The following is a 21,010-nucleotide window of genomic DNA, read 5'->3' on the forward strand; positions in this document are numbered from 1 at the left end:
AGCAGGCGTCTTTTCCATTTTTTCCTCCTGTCTGCGTGATACCGCATTAAATAGTAGTAATCAGCTATCAAGGGTAAAGGCTTCCAGGCGTGTCGTCGGCTCCTATTTTCAACTACGAAACTGTCAACTGCTCAAACCAAAGTTACATGAAAAATGAATAACCTACAGCCATCTAACTTCACAAATGAACTTTATTATTTGCAAATAATTTATGCATTTACAAATACTTGATAGTTATCAAACTCACGCTCCCTCTTCTTTTTTTTTTTTTGCGTTGCGCAACTGTGGCTCTCCTTGTTCAGTTCAAGCGCTGCGTTAGCTGTGCGTAGTTTGTTTTTGCAGCCTGTCAGTTGTATCGTATTTCGCTTAGCAATCCTTTAATGCCGCCGGCTTGACCTCTTAAACTACCCTGTTATATCATTATGAAATGCATAGCAAGCCTGAAGGCTTCGCAGTGTTCACCATTTGCAGCGCCCACACAGGATATGACCTGCAACTTGCTTTCAATGCTCGCTCGCCAACGGCATCAACGGTCTCCGGACAATAATGGAGTCATTCAGGTAAGGCTCGCTTTTTTTTTTCCCGCAACTGCAAGTTTAAAATACGCGCAAAAGCGTGTAGATTTCTGTTCATTAGCATATATTTTGAAGCCTCAGTTTTACCAAGCGCTATTTTCTTGTACTGGGAGCAGTGGCATTGTCGCTTGTTCGAACATGGGAGGCGCGTAGGCGCTATTTGTTTTGGCAGTGCTGTAACCGCTAACTTTCTTCCGTAGACACAGAAGTATGTGTTCTTGTGCATACATATTTTAATAACTTCCATTTTTTATCATCACAAATATGCATCGGCAGTCACGTTTACGTCCGGTTGAGTGAGGCATTACAGTTTTGTTCCTTGCACTTCCAGGTGTACACTGACATAGACGTTTTTGAAAATGTTCTCCTGGAAGACAGCTGCTTGCTCAGGGTGGATGCTTGCTTGGTTGCTAAAGGCGTCCCGTGAACAGCATTAAGCTCGTAAGTGTGTTCTTCCGTCACATGACTCTCAAAAGGCACTACCATGATTAATGGTGATAAATGCTTTATTTGCCTACCTATGCTGTACAAGTGGAGGAACCGCGGCCTAAGGCTAAGCACATGCCCACAAAGTGCGGTCAGCTGTTGCCATGGTCTCCTAGGCTGTTCTCTCTAAGTACGTCATTGCATATTAGGGCACTTCAGATGGGCAAGCAGCTTGAGTATGCGAATGTGTTTGCTTGCACTTTATGTTCTGAAGATTAGTGTCGTGTGTAGCAGCCAATCAAGAAAGTAATCGTAAGTTAATCCCAAGAAAATGAATTGCTCATTTTTCACTTCCTGGCATACCTTTTTCTTCTGCAGAAAAGTCACTTATAAACAGTACGCATACTTTTTTTATAGCTGCAGACATGCTGCTATAAAGCCACTTTGAAACCTCAAAAAAGTAAAGTTGCTATTTAGGTCATGCTCATAAGAAAGAGAAGCTGCTAAGAATGCCTCACGAATTAAGTGTTGAGTCATAAAGAATATTCTTTGTTGCTGTGCAAAATAATGCAAAATGTCCTACATCTCAAAAAAAAAAAATCAGGAAACATTTCAGTGACCTGCTGCGTGCTTGCTGAAACACACACACACAAAAAAAAAAAGAAAATGAGGGTGGGGACCAATGTTGTGTGCACAAAGGAAGTTGAGTAGCTGAGGAAGTCATCGCCGAGCTCTACGACAGCAGACTTGGCATGGCAAGGAGTCATAGAGCACTGGCACGACAGTGTTGCATCGTCTTCAGCTCTTTCCATGCACTTTTGATGGCCTTCCATAACTCATCAGAATTTGCAATGTGCAGGACCATTTTTTGCAAATTGGCTTTTAATGCCTGAAATGTTTTCAGTGGCTTTCATAACAGCGACCTTAGGAAGCCAAGCTAGTGTAATGGGCTACAAAGCTTTTCAAGGTGCACTTTCACAATGTGCGCCGTGAGGATAGGGAAAGAATGCTGCGGCAGAAAATGCCCATTCTTGTAAACCATGATTGACAGCGCTTAACCACATGGCCAGAGTAAAAAACACATAAATGACGAACACAGGTGCTGAACTTCAATTTTATTCTGTAACTGCTAATACTCTGCTTATATACCCATAAAGGCACAGACAAGTGGCGATTTTTGACACTTGTGGCAACAAAAACTAATGTGACAAATAAAAACCAAAAGAAGTACCGAAACGACAAACCTGAACGAGGAGAGAATGAAATAGGCAAGTTATCTTTTAAGCCGCCAACACATGGAAAGTGGACTAATAAGAACAAAAAAAAATACAAATGTGGAAGGGGAGCAGAAAATGGGTAGCAGAGGTCAAGCTAACAATTAGCACAGCAAAACGCATAAGATGAAGTGCACTAAAACTGAAAAAAAAAGCGTCATGAACAACAAAAATGAAGCTAACAATTGACATTGCCAAATGCAGAACACAAGCAGTACTAAATAGCTAAACCAAAGCAAATGAACGAAACGCGCATGATCAACAAGGGTGAAGTCAACAATTAAGATAGCGAAAGGATGAAGATGAGGTGCATAAAACCAAACAAGAATAAAATGTCAAGAAATGAATTCAACAAATGTAACAAAGCTAAAACCAGGCTAGATTAGAGAAGTCCATAAAGAAAGGCAATCTCTTTTCCCAAGAGTGAAATGGAGGTGGTGCTAACACAATCATCCTTGAGCCTCAAAATCTTGGCAGCTTCGACTATTTCATGTGTCAGCTTTACCAATGTGTTTTTAACACTTTTTTTTTTTCAAAGATTGGGTGGCATGGCTTCTTTGAGTCAGTTCCTGCAGTGGACGGGCAGATTCCTGGGAGATATACCTGATAAGTCATTTTAATGCTCCATTAGCCTTTCATTGATGCATCGGCTTGTTTGTCCATGTATACCTTACGGCAAGTGAAAGGCTTATAGTGAGCGCCTTCTGCACATGCTGCTAAGGGTTTTCTGTGCTTCTTGGTGCGGCATCTTTTCTTTTTCATTAACGATCCACGAAAGCTGCAATAGTTGCTTAGGGGCAGAAAAGAACGTCAACTCCTGCTTTCTTTTCACTCATCGTAAGGTTGTGGGAAATTTGGTGCATGGAACGAATCACTGCAACCTTTTTGCGTGGCCTGTGCACTTCAGCCAGTGGTTGTGTTTTTGCACTTGGTGTTTTTCAGCACTTTTTCTACGACAGTGGAGAGGACTTGTAATGGGTACCCTGATTGCGTGAGCCTGGATACCTTTTTCAAGAAGCTTTCTTGCAATTTGTGCTCGCATGACTTGTTCAAGGCGTTGACAAGGGCAGACAGGATGATATTTCTTTTGACAGCTTTGGAACGAGCGGAGTTGCATGTTAGGAAGGGATTGTTTTCCCTTGGTCCAAATGCCCGGCACACATAACTGGATGTAAAGATTCTTAGTTCCAGGATGTGCATGGAATCATTGTCCGGCATTTCGTGCATAAATTTAAGGGGAGCCAGGGCACTCTTAAGGACACTAAAAATTTCAGGTACTTCATGAAAAAAAAAGGCTTCCTTGTCACAGTCGAAAAGAACTAAGAAATCATGCACAAAGCAGAAAATATTTTTAACTTGTTAGTGTTTGAAGTGGTTCGTGAGACTTCTGTCATGCATAGCTAAGAACAGATCACTGAGAACGGGGCAATACATGATAAAATGCAGATCCTGTGACTTTGGATATAGTGTTAACCATTTCATTCTACAAATGTTGATTTTAGGTACACAGAAAGCATAACCAAGAAATTATCTACAGAGACACCACACAATCTGGAAGGATACGGCTCCAGGTTTGTCGATAGCTTCACGAACACATTTCATGAGGTCCCCCATCTTGAGGTATAGGATAAAATAATTTTAACATCTGTAGAAAAAACACTGTACGCTTTCTTTCTATTCCAGTTCAAAGACCTAATGATTTCATCTGCATTCTTTACCAGAAAGGGATCATCGATAGAAAGCAATTTCTGGTTGCCTTGTAAATACGTAGCGACGTCTTTCTGCCAGGTATCCTCCGAAACAGTAACGCACAGAGGGCACGAGAGGTATATCTGGCAGAAAGACGTCACTATGTATTTGCAAGGCAACCTGAAATTGCTTTCTATCGATGATTTCTTTCTGGTAAAGAATACAGATGTAGTCATTAGGTTTTTGAACGGGAAAAGAAACAAAGCCTATCATGCCTTTTCTATAAATGCAAAAGGCTTGTTTTATTCTATACCTCCAGATGGACCTCATGAAATGCGTTCGCAAAGCTACTGACAGACATGGAACCATATCCTCCCAGAGTGAGTGTGGTGTCTCTGTAGATGGTCTCTTAGAATTGCTTTCTGTGTATCTAAAATAAACATTTGCAGAATGGAATGATTCACACCTTATCCAAAAGCATGGGATCTGCATCATATCATGTATTACTTACTCCCTTGCTCAGTGGTCTGTTCTTAGTTATGCATGACAGTAGTCTCAGGAATCACTTTGAAAACTCACGAGTTCAAACAATTTTCCGCTTTGGGGACGACTTCTTAGTTATTTTAGGCTGTGACATAGAAACCTTTTTTCATGAAGTACCTGAAGTTTTGAGTGCCTTTAAGAGTATCCTGGCTCCCCTTGAATTAAAGCAAGAAATGCCAGACAATGATTCCATGTGCTTCCTGGAACTAAGCATCTTTTTACACCCAGTCACGTGAGCTGGGCAATTGAACCAAGGGGCAACAAGCCCTTCCTATCATATGACTCCGCTCGTTCAAAGCTGGTTAGAACAAATATCATCCAGTCTGCCCTTGTCAACGCCTTGAACAAGTCATGCGAGCACAAATTGCAAGAAAGCTTCTTGAAAAAGGTATGCAGGCTCACGCAATCAGGGTACCAAGTCCATTCCACTATCGCAGAAAAAGTGCTGAAAAAAACACCAAGTGCAAAAAACTGAACCACTGGCTGAAGCACATAGGCAACGCGATAATGTTGCAGGGATTCCTTACATGCACGAAATTTCCCACAACCTTACGACGAGTGAAAAGAAAGCAGGAGTCGACGTTGTTTTCTGCCCCCGAGCAACTATTGCAGCTTTGTTGAATCGTTAATGAAAAAGAAAAGCAAAAAAAAAAGAGGCCGCACTAAGAAGCGCAGAAAACCCTTAGCAGCACGTGCCGAAGGCGCTCACTCTAAGCCTTTCACTTGCCGTAAGCTATACATGGATCAAACTGGCCGATGAAGGCTAACGGAGCATTAAAATAACATATCAGGTATATCCCCCACGAATCTGCCCGTCCACTGCAGGAACTGACTCAAAGAAGCCATGCCACCCAATCTTCGAAAAAAATCTGTGTTAAAAACACATCGGTATAAGCTGACACATGAAATAGTTAAAGCTGCCAAGATTTTGAGGCTCAAGGATGATTGTGTTAGCACGCCCTCCATTTCACTCTTGGAAAAAAATATTGCCTTTCGTTATGGACTTCTCTAATCTAGCCTATTTTAGCTTTATAACATTTGTTGAATTCATTTCTTGACATTTTATCTTTATTGTTTAGTTTTATGCACCTCATCTTCATCCTTTCGCAATGTAATTGTGGACTTCACCCTTGTTGCTCATGAGCGTTTCCTTCATTTGCTTTGTTTTACCTATTTAGTGCTCATCTTCTGCATTTAGCGGTCAATTGTTGGCTTCATCTTTCTTGTCATGCTCCTTTTCTTTCAGTTTTAGTGTACTTCATCTCATGCGTTTTGCTGTGTTAATTGTTAGCTGACCTCTATTACCCATTTTCTGTTACCATAGCATTTCTTTTTTTTTTTTGCTGCTATTAGTTCGTTGTTCCACGTGTTGGCGGCTTAAAAAATGTTTGCCTATTTTGTTCTCCCCTTGTTCGGGTTTGCTCTTACGGTACTTCTTTTTGTTTTTATTTGTCACAAGTGTCGAAAATCACCACTAGTCGGTGCCTTTATGGGTATATAAGCAGAGTATCGGTGGTTCCAGAAAAAGGTTAAAGTTCAGAGCCTGTGTTCGTCTTTTATGTGTTTACTCTGTCCGCGTGGTTAATTAAGCACTGTCAATCATGAATCAACACCACTAGCCGGACAACTTTTTCTATCCTTGCAAGGTCCTTCTAGCAGGTGAGAAAGGAGCTGGTGGCAATGATTACAAAATAAGCTTGGGAGCTCAGCTGACCATCAATGCAGGGAAGAGGTGAGAGGCTGTCTTTGTGGTAACCTCCCCCCCCCCCCCCCCCCCCTTCACATGTTTAAGGATTGTTGAGTACTTGGCCTGAGGCCATTGACATAAAGGGGATCATACCTTAAAATAGCAGTATTTAATGAAAGTTAGAGCCTTGGCAGCAAAACAAACATGGTATATAAGAAAGCAAGCCACAGGTCAAAAGACAAAAGTATAATCATTTACTTTTTAGCAACTAGGCAGCACTCTTTTTGTTTCTAGGCCCACCCAGTACAGGCCCACCCAGTACGGCCTTAAAGTTAGGGCTTTTGTGTAGCCATCCTATCTGAATCCTGCTTTATCACGCCTTTGCCTAATAAATTTATCTGACACATTAAGGCTCAGGGCAGCCCTTATCTCACCCCCTGTTATGAACAGGCTGTCACTAACAGAGGCAACAATTTGTAAATTCTTTTTGGTTGCTTTTTGGTGAGATAGCGGGAACCATCTTTGATTTGGTCTTCATCCCGGTAAGTGTGTATGATTATGCCCTCTGAAGCCTCAGCCACTCCAGTTGCTTTTCTGTAGTGCGCTGTCCAGTGACGTCCCTCTAATTCAGAATCTTGTCGCTTGAGGTATCGCGACAGCCTTGTAGGTCCGTAGCCATGCTGAAGCTCTAAGCAATGCATGTTGATAACTGTCCATTTTACAGATCGAAAAAGCATTCACATCAGAAAGTGAGAAATGAACTATCCATAAATGGGCGTGTTTGGCCAGTGCTTAAATTGCATTTCTTCAATTGTTTGCTGTATAGGACAGTCTTCAGAACATAAAATATGAGCAAGGCCGTTTGTCTACTCATCCTGCCTGTTCATCTGAAGTGTGCTAATGTGGAGTAACATCCTTAAAGAACAGTGTAGCAGATGTGGGCATGCTATTCAACCCATGTACAACCTCTTGACCAATCACTTTGTGACTAAGTGCAGTTACTACAGGCCTACTATTGCCTTCCATGCTAGGTGTGTGTTAATTGTTGCACTCCTTATTTAATCTTGAGAGAATGATCTGTGTAGGTAATTGCATAAAATGGATCACTACCTTATTTTGACAACTGATTTATTGCTATTGCTGCCATGCAGCATGTGACACTGATTGAGTGTAGAGTTCTCAAGCACTTCCTTCCAGCCAATGCTTGGTTTAATAATTTTGTTGTCATTGGTCTTGTGTTGTTAAGTAATGGCAATAATTAGTGAACTGGTTGATCTTGTGCCCTTCCAGCAGGTGTGCTTCTGCTTGGCAGCACATGAAAATCAGTAATTCTTGTTTATAAGTCACTGTATCTGTTCTGTTCCTAAACATGTAATTGTACTCAAGGGGACTCAATCACAGTTCTTCAATGCTGCTTTTTTGTAATACACTAGTTGACTTTGCTTTATATTTGATGATATGTATTCTTTCCTTGACTGTCATTGTGTATATCAGTGGGCCTGTTAGATTATCCACTGTCCGCAGGTCACCTGAGTACAGCCCAGCCATTTGTTTACTAGGGTTGCTCTGGCGTTAGTCTTTCTCCAGGTGGACAGTTCCGGGCTACCTGCTGGCTGCTAGACTTGCCAGGATGATTTTACGTTGGCTGCTCGCATCCAACTAGCAAACAATGAAGAGGCGATGGGTGAGTAATGTCTGCGGCTGTTTTTATTGACTAGGACCGCAGAGCTTCGGGTGAAATTTTCTTTTGTTTTTGGGGTGTCTTTAATAATGTGCAGACAGGTGCTCATTTCAGCTGATCTGCAGTGCTCATCTATTACATCTTTAACTGTCGCCGCATACATATTTAGTTCGCAGGAGTCAAGTGGATGCAGCTAGCACAGAACCGGGTTAAGTGGAGAAATATGGGAGAGGCCTTCGCCCTGCAGTGGGTATAATCAGGCTGATGATGATGACATATTTTGTATGTGTGTGACATTGTCTCCCATTACATAATTTACAAGATCAGATGATCATTCCATATCGAGCTTAATGAGTTAGGATTTGCAAATTATATTTGATCTGTCAAGTTCTAGCATCAATTATTTTACAGCATTGTTCGAGGACCTTGAGGATGAGAGCAGACCTCAATTCCCTGTGCACTCAGGCATGCGCATTCATGCAAGTATATCGTCAGCATGCGACACACGGTCTGAGTGTTCGGTATTTACTTTTCTAGCGCAGTGGAAAGGACATACTTTGGTAATTGCTCAGAAATATTTTAAGATGTAAGGCATGCATGCACTATCACGTTTCACTTGATTCGTTAAGGTGGTCACGACAGCTAACAACTGAGCATAAACTGGTTATTGCATTTCACTCCTCACACGTTAAATTATAAATCCTCGAAATTTGAGCTCATTCGGTGCAGCAGATAGTTCTAAAAATAATTTTTATTATTATTGAAATTGGCTTTCTGGTCACAACCATTGGCCGCTGACGTTATGAGATATCATTCCCATGTCTTCTGCTATTCGCAATGTAGGCTATGTAGGCTGCACTTTTGCATTCATGCTTGGATGGTGGTCACAGATTTTTTTTTTCAGCAAAAATATTTTATTCGCATATTCTCTTTTCTTTGAAAAGCCTGTACTATAATACGCGACTTTAGTGATCCTCGGACTTGTTTTTGGCTTCGTCTAGAGGTTGCCGAGGAGGCTGAAATGGACAGGCTCATGCTGTATAATTCAGCATACAATCAGAAGCATATTATTCTTACGCTATGAGATTTAGCTTGTTTAAGCAACAAGCGCTCACGCATATAAAAAGGTACTTGTCCGTTTCTTTCCACCGTGTACCTGCGCCACGAAAGTGGGGAGGGGTTAGCATTATGTTCCTGACTGCTGAGGTATTGCCGTTGCTCTTTCGGTCCAAAAACTAAGAGTAAGCAAGCATTACCTTGAGGCGAGAGCATACCTTGCAACATTAAAGGAGCAGACAAAACTTTTTAACAAAGCGATACCTCTTGACAACCTTCCGTTGATCAGTTCCGTCGGTGTCGCGAGGCCGAAAACCTCACTACGGTAATAGGTGACCGCTGGTCGTGCTGGTGTCGTCGCCAGTGTAATGCGAAAAATCGTGCGTCGATAAGCTAAAGCTGATAAGCTGACTGTGACCGTGCCTTATGCTGAAGAAAACATGCCTTATTCTATATTGCTTTTGTGCAGTAGCATCTTCATCAAGCACTTTCGTCTGAGGGTCGGCCACTGAGTCAATCAACTCATCCCCCCCCCCTCCCTGCAAAGAAAAAAAAATTTGTCCTTTGATATTGCAGCCAGCACTTCAGACGACGCTCGACCGTGTATAGTCTTCTGTCCGCAGTAATAAGAATGTTTTTAAAATGAAAGCGCCTCTACTTTAATAAAACTAGCAGCACACCTCTGATTTGGATTCATTATGCAATTGGGGCTGGTACAAAAGCAGCCAATGGTGTGTGCTGTGCCTTCACTGTGGGGAACAACTGCCAGCATGACCAGCGTGGCAGTACGGCCTTGCATGTTGTTTTCCATGCATGATGGCTCACACGGGGAAGATTGGGAAAAAATAAGGTGATAGATAGTGCATGCATTTGGCATTTCTCAAATATTTCTGAGTGTTTTCGAAAACACTTCCTTTTTTTCACTGTGCAGAAAAATGAAATAAAGACGTGAAAAATTAATGCACTCATGATACTGATGTACTGTCTTTGCCAGAAGTAACCAGGCTGCGTGTTCCGCTTCTCAGTCTGTTAGCAGAGAATTCACAAAACTTCTGATGCTGTAAATTGGTGCAAAATAAATGAGAGCTCCTGTCTTCACTTACCAAAAAGTTATGATCCTCAGGGGATCCATGGTAGCTTCAGAATACAAGCAAGAAGAAAAACATCCAGCCTGGTTACTTTTGGCAAACACGGTACATGCACTTATTAATGTACCTTCTCGAGTACTGGGAGCTGCAACCCACGGCAATGCTCGAGAAGGTCCTCAAACAGCAAGTCAAGTAAAATAAGCTGAGTACGGACTTGAGAGATATTTTGCAAATAAATCGATTTAATGAGCATAGTATGATGCAAACATCTGCACTTGTAAATGGTGAGAAGAGATATGTTGCCCCACATACACAAAATAAGTAATGGCAATGGAAAGACACACAAGATGTCCACCACGACTGGCAGAAATAAGCACTATCCTTGAGATTGTAGGAAATGTGTTCACTGAAGTACCGCACGTGCTCACCACTTCCATATAACCTCTGTCGTCTGCTAGCTGCCCAAGCGCAACCCACACTAAATCGTCCTTGTGAGAGTGTGGCATCCAGCACCATATCATCAGAAAAAAAATACCCCCCCCCATACACACAGAAAAATGTGAGAGCTGGCTCCACGCTCGGCCGCCCCTTAGGCTAATAACTTAAGCCTAGTGACAAGGCGGCGTGTATGCGGAAACTAACGATAAAAAAGAGTAAGCGTGACAAATGTCTCTTAAATGTAATTTATGTTCATTATTTTACCTGTGTTTGCTGTGTTTTTGGTCATTTATTTTTAATGTGACAGTATTGAAGGCCCCGTTTCCCCAAAATCTTGCATTGTTGTTGGCAACGTCGTGAGCAAATAGTCATGAGCAGGGTTCTAGCATTTGGTAATAAGCAGGTGACATTTTTGTGGGTCAGGCATTGATTTTTGGTGTTAGTTTGTGTGGCATCATGAGGTCGCATGAGATGCCGAATTGCCTGGAGCTCCTTACGATTTAAAGGTGAGATGGCAATCAAGCCCTTCCGAGTCGCACTTTTGTACAATGTTGCTAAAGCAGGTATATATATATATGTGAGGTTGTCTTTCAGATAATGTGGTAGCTTATCACTGAATGCTAATGAATGTTTGGGATAAATGGATCAGTGACGAAGCGAATAGCAGTATGCAGGTAGGAAAATGAGGGTCACCTTGTAGAAATGCAGACTGGAGACAGTCACACTACCACATTATACCCTTAAAGGCAGACTTTAAGTATCCCTCCAGGTCTTAATTTTAATTTATCCGAGGGCTGTTTTTAGCACCTGTTTTCGTTCCGGATTTGGTTTTTATTTATAATCGTGTGGATTTAAGGTAGTCTCATTTCTTGCAAGGGTGGAAGAACGGGCTAGTTGTTGGTTCATATTGGGAAGGAAAAAATGATGGCACACTCGACAAAGTGCTGTGTTGTCATTTTTTGTTCATGTCTCAAAAATGCGCTCATATTTTTTCTCAACCTCTCTGTTCTTACTGAGCTTTTTCATTTCACCTCAGATGCATGACCTACAGTAATGAAGGACATGCCTCTTTGTTTATGCCTTACCACTTAATGTTGTGGTATTATATATTTTTTTCTTATGTGTTTTAGATAAAAAGAACGACCGAGGTTGCCCTGCTTTGTTATATTGAACAACAATGCACCGTAAAGTCATCCCGCTGTCAAAACATGCATGAACATCAGAGCATATCCTACCTTCCGTTATCGCTCTCAAAGAAAGTGTCTAGTATGCAGAAACAATAAGGCAGTAGGCATTGCTAGTGAAGTTAACTGCCGCCCGACCACATTTTTTTGGTATGTATGATCAGGTCGTTTAGGCTTTTTTGAGAAAATGTATTGCATAAAAGGGTTGCCTTTTCTCAGTATTTACACTCGGCAAAGTGCTAGGCTGCATTATGCAAAGATAGTCTGCAGTCTACCTCTCCCTTCTTGCCACCCTGCTGAAAGATATCTGTTGTCTGCCTGTAGCAATGCATCCGTCTGTTATTTCAGGCTACTAGGGAAAGTGACACTATGCACAGGCAACCGTAATAAGCATACTTATTGAGTCCCCACTAGCAACGTAAAGCAATTTGCCTTTAGGAATGCAATAATAAAGCAGTTGAGGTGTTCATGGCAGCTGGTGGTAAGGTGGGTCGGCGTTTTTGTCATCAACCCTCAACAGTTAAAGGCTAACCAAGCACATGTGCATGCAGAACATCAATTGTACGCATAGTTTTTGTTTAAAGCATTCTAGCTGCACATCGAGCTTTAATTAAACTGATACCCAGTCGCCGTTGCTCTACTTTTGAAGCAACCTTTCTGCACAAGTAGATCTGCACATACCAACAAGCCTGGCAGGAAGTGGCTCTTTAGCATAACACCATCGGCTGCTGTCTAGTTTCAATTGATGAGTGTGCACTGCTCTACCTACAAAGGAGAGGTGCAGATTATTTGCTCTGTGTGCTATCTGCACACTCCAGTAATGGAGAAGGTGCAGATCCAGTTGGGCAGGTGACACATTGTCATGTGACCAGTTTGACTAATGAAGCATACTCCGTGGCTCGTATTCAAACTTCTCAAAGCCCTGTTAGTGGTTGATCACTGCCAGTGTAGAATAGCATGAGTGAAGCTGCTGCTACTCTGATTCTGCTCACACTTCAGAAGTTTTGCCTAGCCGGCACACTGACGGACCGACTGATTGACCTTGTAGCCTGTAAGCATGTGCTCGGGCAGTGGTTAACTTTACTAGTGCTTCTGATTTATAGTTTCTTGCACTGTTTTTTACATGCTCGACACTTTCTTTGAGGGTGATAATGGGAGTTAGGATGTACTCTGACCTTCATGCATGCTTTGACAGTAGGGTGACTAAATGGTGCATTGTTGTTCATTACAACAAAGCAGGGTGACCTCAGTAGTTTTTTTGTCTCAAACTCAAGGCTATAAACACATATTTTGACAGTAGCTCCACCCTTGTTCACAATAAGCATTTGTTATAGCTGAGGCCAATATAGGTGGGCTCTACTTTAGAGCTACAAAAAAGTAATGAAACCAGTACCAACAAGTTCCATAAGTACTCACCGGTACCAAGCTGTCGAGGATTTTCTCTTTAGTCTGACATATCGAATACGCACACATGTGGCAGCTGTTAAATTAGGTTTAAAAAAATAAAAACAACAGTAGGCGATAATGCATAAACAAATTCATCTTCTTCATTGCTGTAGGTAATGCATCTGGGGTGGAATGAAAAAACTCAGTAAGAACAGAGAGCTTGGGAAAAAAATAAACCGCACTCCTAAGACATCGACAAAGAAAGAGATGACAACACAGCGCTTTGTCCTTGTCTTAAGAGTGTGGTTTTTTTTCCCCCGAGATGAACTGCCAGCTAGCTCATTTTTCCACCCTTTCAGGAACAGAGACCACCTTAAATCGACACGGTGCTACAAATGGAAACCAAGTCCGGAAGGAAAGGAGGTGTTAAGAAATCTCGGAAAAATAAATTAAACCTAATTTTAAAACCTGCAGGGATACCTAAAGTCTGCCTTTAAGGGTATGCTGCTAGTTGCTTCGTCACTGATCCATTTATTTCAAACATTTATTAGCATACAGTGATAAGCTACCACATTATCTGAAAGACAACCTGACATAGATATATATACTTGCTTTAACAACATTGTACAAAAATGCGACTCGGAGGGGCTTGATTGCCATCTCACCTTTCAATCGTAAGGAGCTCCTGGCAATTCGGCATCTCATGCGGCCTCATGATGCCACACAAACTAACACCAAAAATCAATGCCTGACCCACAAAAATGTCACCTGCTTATTACCAAATGCTAGAACCCTGCTTATGACTATTTGCTCACCACATTGTCAACAATAATGGAAGATTTTGGGGAGAATGGGGCCTTCAATACTGTCACATTAAAAATAAATGACCAAAAGCATAGCAAAAACAGGTAAAATAATGAATATAAATTACGTTTAAGAGACATTCGTCACACTTACTCTTCTTTTTCATTGTTAGTTTCCGCATATGTGCTGCCTTTTCACTGCACTTAAGTTATCTCATTAGCCTAAGGGGCGCCCGAGCGTGGAGCCAGCTCTTGCATTTTTCTGTGTGTAGGGAGGGGGGGGGGCTACTTTTGGTTGCTCCAGAATGCGTTCATATTTTCTCGACGATATGCTGCTGGATGCCAGGCTCTCACAAGGACGATTTAGTGCGGGCTGTGCTTGGGTAGCTAGCAGACGACAGAGGTGATATGGAAGTGGTGAGCATGTGCGGTACTTCATTGAACACAATCTCAAGGATAGTTCTTATTTCTGCCACTCGTGGTGGACATCATGTGTGTCTTTCCATTGCCATTGTTTACTTATTTTGTGTATGTGGGGCAACATATCTCTTCTCACCATTTAAAAGTGCATATGTTTGCGTCATACTATCCGCATTAAGCCGATTGATTTGTAAAATGCGTTTCATCTCTCAAGTCCATACTCAGTTTATTTTACATAGCTTGCTATTTTAGGGCTTTCTCGAGCATTAGCGCGGATTGCAGCTCCCCATGTTTAGTCAGGAGGCATATTAATTAGTACATGTACATCAGTATCATGAGTGCACTCATTTTTCACATCTTCATTTCATTTTTCTGCAAAGTGGAAAAAGGACGTGTTTTGGAAAACACTCAAATATTTGAGAAATGACCAATTCATGCACTATCACTTTATTCGTTCCCAATCTTCCCCATGTGAGCCATCATGCATGGACACCAACATGCAAGGACTGTCACGTTGGTCATGCTAGCAGTTTCTTCACAGTGACGGCACAGCACACACCATTGGCTGCTTTTTTACCAGCCCCAATTGCATAAAGAATTCAAACCTGCTGTGTGCAGCTTAACTTTTATTTATGGTAGAGGCGCTTGCATATTAAAAACATTCTTATCGACGTTATGCATGGATGACTGCATGCAACAGACACACTTTCGTGTCAGCTCTACCACATAGTGTCCTCTTTTCCCCAGATTGATTCCTAAGACTGCACTGCATTCCCATCCAGCAATGGAGCCAAAGTTCGAGCTTCACCGATGCTGGCATCGACAAATCCCATTGATGCTCTCTCTCTCATGCTCCCTGTTTCCGCACTCCTTTTATGTTGAGCTTTGAGAAACTAAAATCAGCTTTAAACCTGTGCCCTTTTAGCCATTTAAAGCTGTGTCTAGCTGGGTCAAAGCTATTGCATGACCTTTCAATTTTTTTTTTACATATGTTTTGCGACTCCTAAAATTGTGACTCCCATTTGAGAAACATTGCTTTTTGATGACTGAAGTGAAACATGATAGTGCATGCATGTGGTACATCTCAAATATATCAGCTATTACCAGAGCATGTCCTCATTTCCACTGCATTGAAAAATAAAATACCATACACTCAGATCGTGCTTTACACACTGACGATATGCTTGCATGAATGCGCATGCCTGAGCTTGTACTGAGGGCTATGATCTGTCACACTCGAGAAGGTCATTAAATGGTACCATAAAATAAGCCGAGGCTATGCACTTGACAGATGAAAGATATATAAGGAATCCGAGTTCAGTGAGTTCATTATGAAATAGAAATCTGCAATTGTCAGTTGCCTGGTGGGAAAGAGTGCCACATGCATATTATACGTATATAAGCAGCGACAGCTGAAAAGATGCCATAGGTGGGCACCATGGATCAGCTAAGGTCACCCATGATGCCCTCGGATAAAAGAAATGTCACATGATACTCCCCTGTCCTTCTAGTCAGTTTAAAAATAGTGCATAAATTTTTCACTTCCATATCACCTCTCCATTGTCTGCTAGTTGGAGGGCTGCAACTAGCATAAAATAATCCTGGCATGTCTGGCTGCCAGTAGGTACAAACAAGACAAATATGAATAAAAATGGGAAACGTTGCTTTATGCTTTTGCTAGTTTCGCTGGCTGCTGGCTTCCCTTATGTAATTTGTCATTTGATAGATTTCATTACTACAAAAGCAGCGTCACTTCAAAATTTACATTGTCATGGTCTTGATGAGTGTCAGTATTAACTTAAAATTGTATAGACATGCCACAGCATTCATGGCTTTATTCTGGATATAATCTGATATAGGCATTTTGAGCTAAAATCATGCGCATATCTCTAGCAGGTGGTGGTTGGCTGGTGACATGGCTGGACACTGCTCAGTGGTTGTGCACGTCACGAGTCTAAATGACACGGCTAAGTTGGCAGATAGGAATTCTGGCTTTAACCAAGCCATTAAATGTGCCCGAGTGACCTAGGGGTGGCATGTCTTTGTCTGGATCCAAGGCTCTTTGGATCCAGTCAACCAGGCATCCCCAGGTGACTCAGGCAGGTTCAGATGGCTTGGTTAAAACAGGTCTCTATATCTTTATGTGGTCTAACATAATGTGATGGCTTACAACTGTGTTAATGAGTATGCACAACATAATAGAATAAATTGTGGGGTTACTCATTTAGCCTGTAGTGAAGTGTCTGCACATGAATGAGAATCCACACGGAAGCCCCAATGTGCTCCATCATACACTTAAGGTAGAGTTTAATGTGCCCCCGATTTTTTTGTGTTGTCTTTGTAACAGTGTGCATGACTATACATGGATTACAATCTCCATGTATAGTATATGTTAATACAATCTCTCCCATCATCTGTTTCAATTTCAACGCCATAGCAATGGCTGTGTCAGAAATCAGTATAGGTCATGGAAGGCATGAAAAACAAGAAACTGCAATATCTGCTTCATGATTTTATTCACTATATCGCTGAAGCTAGCCTGATTCAGGAACAGTCATCACACCGAACGTGCCTTTATGACCTTCCTGATATTTGACACAAAAGCCTTCTTCACCTGGATTCTGAATATAACTAAACTCAAGGATTCATTCAAGTTATTGACACGAAAGCATTACTTCGCTATGTTCACAGATTTCTGTCCGTAGACCGCACCCGCAAAATCGTGTCCGCAGCAGTTGCGACTAATTAAGAAACGTGAGAGGTTAATGAGTGGTGTCAATCGATAGAGGCTGACATAATGTTGCTGATGAAAAATAGGCCAATAAGCTAGTTAGGTAATTAGTTACAGGCAAAAAATGTAAAAGTTCTCTGCAGCAGTTGTGAGTAATTGAGAGGTGGTAGTGGTTAATGAGTGGTCCAATTGATAGAGGGTGACAGTGTTGTGTCGAAATAATAATTAGGCCAATAAGTTAATTAGGTAATTAATTAGAGGCAAAACATGCAAAATCGTGTCCGTAGCAATTGTGAGTGATTGAGAAATCGTAGAGGTTAATGAGTGGTGTTAATCGATAGAGGGTGATGTAATGTGTGCAAAAAAATTATTAGGCCATTAAGGTAATTAATTAGAGGCAAAAAATGAAACAGTAAAGGCAAAAATGGTCTCATTAGCTAATGGCTTGGCGCCACATTTGAATGTATCAAATACTAAAATAATTAAACCAGTGAACTAAGGTGACTTCAAGGATGTGACATCACACAACCTGAAGTCGACCTAAAAAAGGGCATATGAAGGGATTAGCATGCAATTTCAAAGTACCAAAGACTAAAGTAGTTAAGGCAGTCAATTAGAGTGGCGTCAAAGGTGTGACGTCACGCAACTGGAAATAGAGCTGAAAAAGGACATAGGAAGGGATTGTGCAATTTGAAAGTACCAAAGACTAAAATGAATAAACAAGAAGTGGATAGTGTGAGCTAGAGGCTGTGACGTCACACAACCAACCGGAAGTCTAGCTGAAGAAGGGCATAGGAAGGGATTGGTGCACAATTTGAAAGTACCAAATAAAATGGGTAAACAATAAGTGAATTAAGCAACCAGAAGCAATCAACAGCAGATTCCGTGCTTTTGCATTACTCCAATTCAGATTCTGCAGCGCTCTTTTTAGTTGTAGATGGATGCCACTCTGCAGAAGCGGCCTCAGTAAACTCCAGCGGGAGTGGAGGTTCGCCAGTACAGCTGCACGTGTTCTACATCCAAAGCCAATTCTCGAGCAACAAACGGTCCAGTGCAGGCCAGGCTTGTGTTTAGCCTCTGAGGGACTAGCGTAGTGGTATTCCCACTTGAGGTATAGCAAATTGGCAGTCAGAATAAACGAGGTATGTGGATTTCTAGATCACTAGCTTTGTTTAATGATTTGGAATGAAAAGTCTACACTTGGTCATGATATGCCACTGCTAGGGCATACCTAGGTGGCGACCCCAGGCCTTCACACAAAGTTTTGTTTTGTTGCATTAGCTGTAGGTTAAAATGAAAACTTGAGATTAGGAGTATGTTTAGTTGCTTATAGTTTGCTTTAACCTTCCTTGCATTGTTTTTATTCCATATGCAGGCACCTGGAAAATGCAAGGATATCTTGAGCGGCTTCACTCGGCTCGGCAAGCTGCGATGTGGTCGAGCGGCAGGATCACAAGATCACTTGGCTTGTAGCAGTGTTCTGGGCATCTAATGCCAAGTAGACTGTGGTGTCGAAAACACTGATGGGCCTAGACCTCACAGAGCACATCCCAAATGTATTGCTGGCATGCACAGCAATTGTGAGAAAATAAAAGCTGTCATCAGCGTGCTTTTGCGTCCCTATTTATTGAAGCACCGATTTCACATCACAGACTGTTGTGTGTATGGTGCAAGAAATGTGGAAAAAATTTGGTCACAAATATTGAAGTTTGTACAGTGAAGCAAAATTTGTTCATTCACCATTGAACAGTGTAGTGGAAATACTGTGCACCATTTTGCAGAGGAAGGTATGGCCAAAGTGAGTCCTACAAAACATATAGCTAGAACTGGTTTAAAAAATGGTAGGATATGTAAAACAGGCCATGAAATTTCATCAGAAGGAGTAAAATAAAACTCCTTCAAGGAGTACAGGCACTCCTATCAATGGAGTCCTTGTACTCCTCCCGGAAGAGTTGTAGGACGCTACTACAGTGTGTAGTTTTACTCCTTTCGGAGGAGTGCCTTTAGTCTATTCACAGGAGTAGCGCAGTACTCCATCAGTGGAGTCCGATTACTCTATGGCTAGAGAGAGTTCTTTTACTCTGGAAAAAGGAGTCGTATATGGGACAAGCGAAAACTCCTCCAAATGGAGTTCTAGTACTCCTTCTGTTCTTAGAGTGCGCTGGACAGGCCGCAGTTGGAAACTGACCCTGACAACGTTTAACACTAGAACCCTAGCTAGTGAAGCTAGTTTAGCAGTGGCTCTTAGAAGAACTAGAGTGTATTAAATGGGATGTCATAGGGCTTAGTGAGGTTAGGAGGCCGAATGAGGCATATATACTGTACTGAAAGATGGGCATGTACTGTGTTATTGAGGCTTACCGGAGAGGCGAGAACTAGGAGTAAGTTTCCTTGTCAATAATTTTATAGCGGGCAATATAGATGAATTCTATAGTATTAAAGAGAGGGTGGCAGGCATCGCAATTAGGCTTAATACGCGCTATAAACTGCAGGTTGTACAGGCTTATGCACCCACATGTTATTATGATGGCCAGGCAGTTGAAAGCTTCTACGAAGATGTAGAATCGGCAATGCGAAAAGTAAAGACTTAGTATACTGTACTAATGGGCGACTTCAATGCCAAGGTAGGGAAAAAGCAGGCAGGAGAACAGGCAGTAGGTGACTATGGCATTGGTTCAGGACTAGCAGGGGGGAGTTACTAGTTGAGTGTGCAGAGCGCAATGACCTAAGAATCATGAATACCTTCTTCAGCAAACGGAAGAACCGGAAATGGATATGGAAAAGTCCTAACGGGGAGACTAAAAATGAAACTGACTTCATACTGTGCTCAACCCCTGCCATTATGCAAGGTGTAGAGGTAATAGGGATAGTGCGATGCAGTGACCACAGGATGGTGAGGTCACGAATTAGCCAAAATCTTAAGAGGCAACGAAACAGATTAGTAAGAGAGAAACCCATCAATGAATTAGCGGTGAAGGGGAGGGCAGAAGAGTTCAGGATCTCGCTACAGAATAGATATTCAGCTCTAACTGAGGAAGGCGACATTATCCTAGAAGCAATGGACAATAATTTCAGAGATATCATTACTTAGTGAGCTGTAGAAGTAGGCGGGTAAGCTGTCTAAGGAGACGAAAGATTTAAGAAGCGCCAGAGTACGAAAGCTTCCAATCCAACAGACCAGATAGAATTGGCCGAGATATCAAATGTAATAAATACATGCAAGGCGGCCGATATAAGGAAGTATAACATGGAGAAAATTGAGCATGCTGTAAAGAACGGGAGAAGCCTTAAAACGGTAAATATGAAATTGGGCATAGGCAAAAGCAAATGTATGCGATAAAGGACAAGGCGGGAACGTCATCACTAATATGGAAAAGATAGTCAAAGTAGCCGAGGAGTTCTATACAAATCTCTACAGTAGCCAAAGTAGTCAGGACCGCAACGAGATTAGCGGCAGGGAAAAACAGTCAGACGCTCCACCAGTGACGAAGGACGAGGTCAAGAAAGCATTAGAAACTATGAAAAGGGGGAAATCAACTGGAGAGGATCAGATAACTACAGATTTGTTAAAGGAAGGGGAATTTCGTGCTAGAAAAATTGGCCACCCTGTATACGCAGTGCCTGATGTCATCGACGGTACCGGAACCATGGAAGAATGCAAACATTATCCTCATTCATAAGGAAGGGGACTCTAAGGACCTTTAAAGGTACAGAGAGATCAGCTTACTGTCTGCTACATATGAGGTATTTACTAAGGTAATCGCTAATAGAATCAGGACAACCTTAGACTGCAATCGAGCAAAGCATCAAGCAGGTTTTCGGAAACTGTACTCTACAATCGATCATATCCATACCATCAACCAAGTGATCGAAAAATGCTCGTAATGTAACCAGCCCTTATGCATAGCATTCATTGATTACGGAAATGCATTTGACTCAGTTGATAGTTCGGCGGGGATGCAGGCATTGCGAAATCATGGGGTAGACGAGCCGTACGTGAAAGTGCTGGAATATATATATATATAGTGG

At 41.9% G+C, this 21,010-nt stretch overlaps 1 long non-coding RNA gene across 2 annotated transcripts; it reads left to right on the forward strand.

Moving 5' to 3' along the window:
- The first annotated feature begins 396 nt into the window (after window positions 1-396).
- LOC146193760 (uncharacterized) lies at window positions 397-18,590 on the forward strand. 2 transcript variants are annotated; one of them, XR_014706474.1, is made up of 4 exons: window positions 397-560; window positions 907-1,016; window positions 7,771-7,878; window positions 18,357-18,590. It is a non-coding gene; the product is annotated as an uncharacterized LOC146193760 (long non-coding RNA). The 2 variants fall into 2 exon arrangements; XR_014706473.1 differs by lacking the exon at window positions 7,771-7,878.
- The last annotated feature ends 2,420 nt before the right edge of the window (window positions 18,591-21,010 follow it).

Source organism: Amblyomma maculatum, chromosome 4, assembly GCF_055883805.1.
Source record: "Amblyomma maculatum isolate TAMU_Amacu chromosome 4, ASM5588380v1, whole genome shotgun sequence".
Classification (NCBI taxonomy): domain Eukaryota; kingdom Metazoa; phylum Arthropoda; class Arachnida; order Ixodida; family Ixodidae; genus Amblyomma; species Amblyomma maculatum.